This window comes from Chiloscyllium plagiosum, chromosome 14 (assembly GCF_004010195.1).
Source record: "Chiloscyllium plagiosum isolate BGI_BamShark_2017 chromosome 14, ASM401019v2, whole genome shotgun sequence".
NCBI lineage: Eukaryota > Metazoa > Chordata > Chondrichthyes > Orectolobiformes > Hemiscylliidae > Chiloscyllium > Chiloscyllium plagiosum.
In genome coordinates this window covers 59,396,034-59,405,322 of record NC_057723.1, presented here as the reverse complement: position 1 = coordinate 59,405,322, position 9,289 = coordinate 59,396,034, and the positions used below count along the sequence as shown (strand labels likewise).

At 39.8% G+C, this 9,289-nt stretch overlaps 1 long non-coding RNA gene across 1 annotated transcript in view; it reads left to right on the top strand.

The window, feature by feature from the left end:
* Positions 1 to 8,991, top strand: part of LOC122556934 — a 37,638-nt gene extending 28,647 nt beyond the window's left edge. The window contains exons 2-3 of the long non-coding RNA XR_006313713.1: positions 8,064 to 8,165; positions 8,963 to 8,991. This is a non-coding gene — a long non-coding RNA (uncharacterized LOC122556934). The remainder of the gene's footprint in view (positions 1 to 8,063; positions 8,166 to 8,962) is intronic.
* The last annotated feature ends 298 nt before the right edge of the window (positions 8,992 to 9,289 follow it).

The following is a 9,289-nucleotide window of genomic DNA, read 5'->3' as shown; positions in this document are numbered from 1 at the left end:
CAAATCATTTATGTAAATGACAAAAAGTAGAGGGCCCAGCACCGATCCTTGTGGCACTCCACTGGTCACAGGCCTCCAGTCTGAAAAACAACCCTCTACCACCACCCTCTATCTTCTACCTTTGAGCCAGTTCTGTATCCAAATGGCTAGTTCTCCTTGTATTCCATGAGATCTAACCTTGCTAATCAGTCTCCCATGGGGAACCTTGTTGAACTCCTTACTGAAGTCCATATAGATCACATCTATTGCTCTGCCCTCATCAATCTTCTTTGTTACCTCTTCAAAAATCTCAATCAAGTTTGTGAGACATGATTTCCCATGCACATAGCCATGTCAACTATCTCTCATCAGTCTTTGCCTTTCCAAATACATGTATATCCTGTCCCTCAGGATTCCCTCCAACAAATTGCCCACCAGTGAGGTCAGGCTCACTGGTCTATAGTTCCCTGGCTTGTCTTTACCACCCTTCTTGATTGAAGTAAACAGGACTGTTACAGCAAAGGAGACCATTGTTTCATTCTTTTCTATCTTAGTGTCTTTGGTCTTCAGGAATTCTTGGGTGGAGTGGATGGAGTAGCGTGAGTCTTCTACTAAGTGTTTTAGTCTTTGGTGTAGCTCCTTGGCCAATCTGTAAGTTGGTGTTCCCGGTAGTGAGACTATGGGTCTGAGGGGGGCTCCTGGTTTGTGAATTTTGGGTACTCCGTAGAAGCGTAGTGTGTTGGATCCATCTGGTTCATTTTTTGGAAGTTGGTCTTATTTATTTGTCCAGATTTCTGATGTTTGAGGAGGGCTGTGATTTGGTTCTCTAGTTGTAGGGTTGGGTGTATTGTCACCTGTTGGCAAGTGTTGGTATCTGTAAGTAGTGTGTTTTTTCTTTTTCAATGTAGTCTCTTCGATTTAGAATGACTGTCAAGCGTCCTTTGTCTGCAGGTAGGATAACAATGTTTTTATATTTTTTTAGTCATTCCAGTGCTTTCCTTTCTTGTGTATTGAATGTGTTTGCTTCCTTTTTTCTGCTTAATGTTGGTGCAACTACTTGTCTGATGGATTGTTGGGTTTCTTCTGTGAGTTGGTTGTCTTTTAGTGTTGTTTCTAATACTGCGATTAAATCTTTCTTGTCTGGCAGTTGTAATTTAATCCTCTTACTAAGACAGCTTTTTCAATGTCTGTTAAGGATCGGTCAGTTAAGTTTTTTTATCCATGCTTCTATACTGTCATTGTTACTTTGTGTAAGTTTGTTTAGTTTTTTTCTGCAGGTCTAATTTTTTTCATTTTCTGTGTTTGTCGTTGTCTAATATCTGTGGCTTGTTGTACTGTGTCGGCATTCCAACCAGAACTCTATCAACAAGCACATCGAGTTAGACTCCATCTACCACCCCCTGAAAAAAAGAACAGGAAGTAACATCACCACAGGAAATGACATCACCAACCCAAAGAAACCCAAACATATAGATAGAAAGCAGGGATTTTCAGCATTGCTTCGCCTGAGGTACTCTGAAGATGTTACCTCGTAAGGTAATGAACCTTTCAGCTCAGTGAGCAAACCTACATCCAACATAGTAGTATTAGTCTTCATGGTGGAAGACAGCAGTGACATATTAAAACTTCAAGAAAGTCAAGGGAAAAGTAGGCATCATTAAGGAGAAGGTGCTGGGGAACCTGCAAAGTCTGAAGGTGGATAAATCATCCAGACCAAATGGACGACAACCCAGGGATCAGAAGAAGATAGCTATAGAGATTATGGGGCATCGGTGGTAATCTTTCAGGAATTACTGGAGTTGGAGAGGGTCCCAGAGGAAATCACTAATTCAACACTTCTGTTTAAAGAAGGGAGGGAGGCAGAAAATTGGAAATCCTTGGCCAGTTAGCCTGACCTTGGTTGTTGGTAAGATTTTAAAGTCCATTATTAAGGATGAGATTGCAGAGTATTTGGAAATACATGGTAAAATAGGGCTGAATCAGCAAAGCTTCAGGAGGAAGTTGTGCCTGACAAATTTGTTGGAATTCTTTGGGAATTCCAATAAGAAAGTTAGACAAAGAGCCAGTAGACGTGATCTATTTGGATTTTCAGAAGGCCTTTGATAAGGTGCCACACAGGAGGCTGCTAGAGTCCATGGCATTAGAAGAGGATTCAGTGACTGGCAGAAAGCAAAGTTTGGAGATAAAGGGGTCTTTTTCAGAATGGCAGCTGATGACCAGCAGAGTTCCACAGGGGTCAGTGTTGGGACCACAAGTACACATATTATGCATAATAACATCGACGAAGGAACCAAGGGCATTGTTGCTACGTTTGCAGATGTGCAAAGATAGTTGGAGGGACAGGTAGTATTGAGGAAGTGGAGAGGCTGTAAATGGACTTGGAGAAGCTAGGGGAGTGGCAAAGAATTGGCAGGTGGAATACAATGTGGGAAAGTGTAAGGAAGTGATAGGAAGAATAGAGATACAGAATATTTTTGAAATGGGTCAAGGCTTCAGAATTCCAAAGCACAAAGGGATTTGGAAGTCCTAATTAACATGCAGATTCAATTGATAATTGGGAAGGCAAATGCAACGTTCGCATTCATTTCAAAAGGGCAAGAATACAAGAGCAGAGATATAAAGCCTCAGCAGTACAAGGCTTGGATCAAACTGAATTTGGAATATTGTGAGTGGTTTAGAGTCCTATACGTGTTGGCATTGGGTTTGGGGGGAATGGCAAACAGGGATCCAGAGGAGGTTTATAAGAATAATCCCCAGAATGAAGGGTTTGTCACATCAAGAGTCACTGAGGACTCTGAGTCTGTAATTGTTAGAGTTTAGATGGATGGGGGAGATCTCATTGAAACTTACAGAATACTAAGATGTCTAGATAAAGTGGACATGGAGACAATGTTTTCACTTGTCAGAGAGACTTGTATATGAGGACACAGCCTCAGAGTAAACGGGCAACACTTTAGAACTGAGATGAGGAGGACTTTCTTCAACCAGAGGATAGTTAAACTGTGCAACTCATTGCTGCAGAAGACTGTGGAGGCCAAGTTATTGAGTGTATTTGTAACAGAGATCAATTGGGTCTTGATCACTAAGGAAGTCAAAGTTATGGCAGAAGGCAGGAAAATGGGGTTGAGAAACATATCAGCCAAGATTGAATAGAGGATTCTGGGTCAAATGAGCTACTTTTACTCCTATATCTAATGGTAACTTTACCTAATTAAATCCAGCACGTATAATGATATTAAGATTATTAGGGTGAAATTTAACCTCTGATGCTTTGTGGAATGTATCAACTGGCTATGATAAAGCCTGTTCAATATTTCCTTTCCATTGAATTTAAAGCTCTGGGAGGATGTACAGCAGACAGCTGAGTCACTGTGGGCCATTCTGTACCCTGTCAAAATTAAATTTTGTCTTGCTAATGCATACAAATAAACAGAATAAAATGATAAGCACAGAAAGTGACTATTCAGCCAGATGGTACATTTCCCAATGCTGTGCAATCAGTGAAAATCACATTTCTACAAAGCACATGTCACAGAGCTATACTTCATTATTTTAGCCCTATCTCCAAGCAGAATTCTCTTTAAGCCTTCCTCTGAAGCTAGAAATAGGAAAGGTTGAAAGAAACTTAGATGATCCATGAACATAGGCAAACTTAGAACGTTAATGAGTAAGGATGAGACAAATGTAGGGCAGTGATCTGGGTAGTGATACATTTAAATATAAGCACACACCAGAAAAAAATGGAACTGGCTAGCAAAGCAATTAAAATGATAAAATTAAAGATCCTTGGTTTGAATGTACACAGCACAGATATATGACTTCATGGTGCAAATAGAAATAAATACCTATGAATTTATAGAAATATGGTTGAAAAGCAAACAAGGGTTGTAAACTGAATATTGAGAAGGAGCAAGGCAAAAAAGAAATGAAGTAACACTTAATAAGTCATAAGATCTGTACAATTGTGGAAAAAGGTGCTGGCTTGAAAGATCAAGATGTATAATGAGTTTGAGTAGAAATAAGAAATAAGAGCTGTTTGAAATGTACTCTGCCTGACATGTATATTCATAACTGAATTTTCTTATACCTCAAACCTTTCTCGTAAACCCTTCTGCACTCTCGCAAATGCGTTCACATCTTTCCGGAAGTATGCTGCTCAGAACTGTACACAATACTCTAGGTCAGTCTAACTTGTGTTCTTTATCATTCCAGCATAATCTCCTTGCTCTTGTACTCTGTGTCCCAATTAACCAAGCCTCAGTCAGTGGATGTTTTTATGAACTGTCTGCCTATCTATTCTGCCACTTTTAGTTACTTATGTTCATGTATGCCTAAATCTCTCAGCTCCTGCAGATTTTTAGATTAGATTACAGTGTGGAAACTGGCCCTTCGGCCCAACAAGTCCATACCGACCCGCCGAAGCGCAACCCACCCAGACCCATTCCCCTACATTTACCCCTTCACCTAACACTACGGGCAATTTAGCATGGCCAATTCACCTATACTGCACATTTTTTTTTGGATTGTGGGAGGAAACTGGAGCACCCGGAGGAAACCCACGCAGACACGGGGAGAATGTGCAAACTCCACACAGTCAGTCGCCTGAGGCGGGAATTGAACCCGGGTCTCTGGCGCTGTGAGGCCGCAGTGCTAACCACTGTGCCACCATGCCACCCAATTCTTTGGAATTATTGCCTACAATTTGTTTTATGTCTCCATTTTTTTTCTACCAAAATATATCCCTTGACATTGACTTTCATCTATTACCTCTCCATTAGCTCTACCAACTTGTCAATGATCTGTTGAATTTTATACTATCCTCCTCATAGTTTACTGGTTCCACGTTTTGTATCATCAGCAAAATTTTAAATTGTCCCAAGCAAGCATCCTATTACCAAACTCTAAGAAGTCCACTTTGAATCTTTCTCCAGTCCAAACATACCCATTAACTATTTTCTATTACTCAATTTTGCATCTATATTGCTACAATCCTGTTTATTTAACATGCTCTAACTTTGCTGACAGGTCTATTGTTCTCACTGCATCAAACATCTGTTCTAAGTCCACATATACCACATTAATAACATTAACTCTCTGATATCTCTTCAAAAATCTCTAATAAGTTAGTTCAACTCAATTTTCCCTTAAGAAATCCATGAAGGCTGTCTTTAATTAACCCAAATTTGTCCATGTGACTCGAAATTCTATCCTGAACTTTTGTTTCTTAATTTTTTTTCTCACCACCATGGAATCTGACTGTTCAGCATTTGCTGGGTATATGTTTACAACTTTTTTTACAGAAAGGATAATATTTGCAATTTTCAAGCCCCTCTGGCACTACCCCAAGTCCAAGGAAGACTGAAAAATTATGGTCAGTGAGATCACAATTTCCACATTCACCATTCTTGATGCATCTCACCTGGTCCAGGCTCCTGTTAGTTTTAAGTACCAAAAGTTTATCTGATAACTTCTCATTAATTTTGAACCATTTCATTGACTGGTTTTCTTCCCTTATTACCATGGCTTGAGTAGCATTTGCTTCTTTGGTAAAGACAGATGCAAAATATTAATTTAGTACATCTGTCATGCCATCTGCCTCTATATATAAATCAGGCAGGCGAAAGTGAGGACTGCAGATGTTGGAGATCAGAGTCTAGATTAGAGTAGTGCTGGAAAAGCACAGCAGGTCTGGCAGCATCCGAGGAGCAGGAAAATTGACGTTTCAAGCAAAAGCCCTTCATCAGGAATCTGATGTGCTGCTGCCTAGTCTCCTAAATGGGGAGCAGACTTACTAGAAATCAATGAACTGAATAATCAATTATCCGAACGAAATAGTGCCCACCCACTTCGTTCGGATAATTGAGGTTCCTCTGTATTACTTCAGATATTGTGTTCTGGTGCAATAAATTATTATCCTGTGCTTAATAGCTTCATTTCAGATAACTAACTTTATCTCTTTATATGCTTCAACATCAGTTTTGGTTCTCTGAAAACAAAAGAAAACAAAACATCTCACACTTGTGATTGTCAGGAAAGTTGTGGAGATTCAAACATGGATGTGGAAAATATTAAACAATATTTCTCCAAACGTAATCAATACTGGAAAAAGATATAAAAGTCTGCGATTTCCAAGACAAAATCAAAATGAAATATTAACTTAATTTTTTTGTCCAAGAGCAGCCAAGCCGATTTGTCAAAATTGTACAGGAATGAATGTCAGAGAGAAATCAAATTGTTGGCATTATGCTTATTGACATGATGTACAAGCAAATTATACATCTATATACTTATACTCAGAGACCCAATTTTCACCATTAAAATGAGTTCTCAACACAGGACTTTTTAAAAATAGAATCCCTACATGTGGAAACAGCCTATTTGGCTCATAGAGCCACACCAACCCTCTGAAGCATTCTACCCAGACCCAGACCCCTAATCTATCCCTGTAATCCTGCATTTTTCCATGGCTAATCCACCTAGCCTGCAGACCCCTGGACACGATGGGCAATTTAGAATGGCCCATCCAGCTAATTTGCACATCTTTGGACTGTGGGAGGAAACCCACACAGACATGGGTAAAATCTCCAAACTCCACATAGACAATCGCTTAAAAGTGGAATCAAAGCCAGATCCCTGGCACTGTAAGGCAGTAGTGCCAACCACTGAGCCATTATGCCACCCAAAGAATTTAAGAGAGTAAACAGATTATCTACCTAAATGGTGTGCTCCACACTTAATAATTCTGAAATTATTGCCATATAATTTTTGTGCAACTATCACTGTTCCAGTAAATGGTACAATAATGCCACATACACATCATAAACCCTTGATTGTGTGTTTTATTTATTTGGACAAATATACAACTTTGCATAAGAATCAACAGCACACCTCCACAGGATTATCACAGCTGAAACATGGACAAATTGGCTTTACATAATGTGCAATTCTTTCACTAAAGTTTTTCACACACTTTTGATAAATTGCATTACCCTGTCATCTCCTCCTAAATAATCAAAAGAAAAACAGGCATTAGCCTCTATCACACAAAATAAATTCTCACAGAATACAACTGACTTGTGAATCAGTAAACGAGTTTTTCTATTGCATCAATCACTACTCAACAGTGGTTTGGTGTAAAAGGGACGTGAACTATTTACTGGTATGTTTGCAAGTGCAAAAAGCAAACACATATACATGCACAAAGTAGCACCAACATTTCAACCAGAAACATACAAAATTGGGCTATCACCTTGCTTGTCTGCTTTCCTGATCCATGTGCTTTTGTTATACAATGCCACCTCAATCTTATATCAAAATGCTGGCATGGTTTGTAAACAGCAATAAGCTGTGAAGTGTTCAGGCCTTCTGTTGTGATCAGAAATTTAGGCATCAGAATACGAGGCAATCTGTCGTGTTTATTTTGGGACACATCTCAAGGCCATCTGTTTGCCATCATACCAAAGCCTGGCTCTGTTTAATAATAATAATTGTGGTTCATGACCTTCTTTACATGCCACAAGGCAATTGCCCTTCAGAAAATCAGCTAGGAATGCAAACACTGGGAAAGGCAATTGTATTATAGATGTTAGAATAGCTACAACTCAAAATAACCACATTGGCAGTCCTGGAATGTAATAAGTTTACATTTACTAAGTTACTATTGAGTTTTACAACAATCAGTAAGAAATGGAAATGGTATGAGACAACCTTTTTTAAGGGGGCTCATGTCCAGACAAAATTTCAAACTAATGTTGGTACAGTTGTTAATAAAAACTGAAAATGCTGGAAATACTCAATCCTCTAGCAGTTCTTTTGGAGAGAAAGATAGGGGTGAATCTTATAGAGATCTGAATGACATGGGCTATATAAAGAAATCTTGTACAATTGCATGAGAAGTACAACAATGTCTTTCTCAACATCATGAGAAAGTTTTTGCTATTTTTAACTAAATTTCAGGATGTCAAGATGACATTCACGCGAGGCAGCAGTGAGTTGTCTGTTAAATGGGATTATTACTGTTAACAATCTTTTGAACCGCAGGTCTCATCTTATTAATATGTGACTTTCTATTCTACAATTCACAGAGAGCAAACTAGACATTGACAATTCTCAAAATGGACTTCAGAGTGGGTTCCTGGCAATTTCAGCTTGCCAATTGTTCTAAAAGAGCTTCATGTTTGACGTAAGTCATCAACCAGTCAGGGCACGCTCCAAGGATCCTGGCTACATGCAGCAAATGCTCATGTCCATGAGTATTGGCATCCAATGTGTGCCAGCCTCTAAGAACTCCCATGGCACATTTTGGATTCACTTACAATATGCAATGTATTTCAATACATTGCACCTTAGGTGTAATGGCAACTATCATTGCAATGCTGCAGCAAGGACACTGTGCGCTTTGAGACATGCTTCCAACTCATGGACTGGGCCGAGCTGCATCACTAGGCTGTTTGCTGTCTTAGCACTCAATCAGTTTGAACCTATAGGAAACTCACAGTATTGCTACCTTGCCTTGTCTTGCTTTATATTTTTGCATCTTGCCCCTTGGCCACATACACCAGGCTCACAAATTTGCTGTATTGCCTTGCTGTTTAGTGCAGACATAAAGCCAGGAATCTTCTCATTTTGTCAGCAGACCCCGTTAAGACAAGGGAGAATGTTTTTGATCAGGTGATCCTAGCGCAGAAAGTCAAGGGCAGCCTCTGATTCCAATCCAGGGGCTTGGACATAGCTCAGGCAGATCAGAGTCAGATCCTCTCCTTCTGAATGCTGGGTAGTCCAACAGATAAGAAATAGTCTTATCTCTTACTGTCTGAATGTGATGATTCGGAGATGCCGGTGTTTGACTGGGGTATGCAAAGTTAAAAATCACACAACACCAGGTTATAGTCCAACAGGTTTAATTGGAAGCACACTAGCTTTCGGAGCGAAGCTCCTTCATCAGGTGATTGTGGAGGGCTCGATCGTAACACAGAATTTATAGCTATAAATTCTGTGTTACGATCGAGCCCTCCACAATCACCTGATGAAGGAGCGTCGCTCCGAAAGCTAGTGTGCTTCCAATTAAACCTGTTGGACTATAACCTGGTGTTGTGTGATTTTTAAGTCTGAATGTGGGTTGTTTTCCTATTGGAATGTGAGACAAGCAGTTATTGAGGGAGATTGAAGAGAATGGCACTGTAATGATTGTAATCAGATCAGCCCAGTGGACCTCATAGAATATGAATTCCTGATTGGGACTATTAATCTGGACCAATCAGGGAGCCCTGGCTGACAGACAGAAACGGGAGTGTCAGAGGTTCTGCTTACT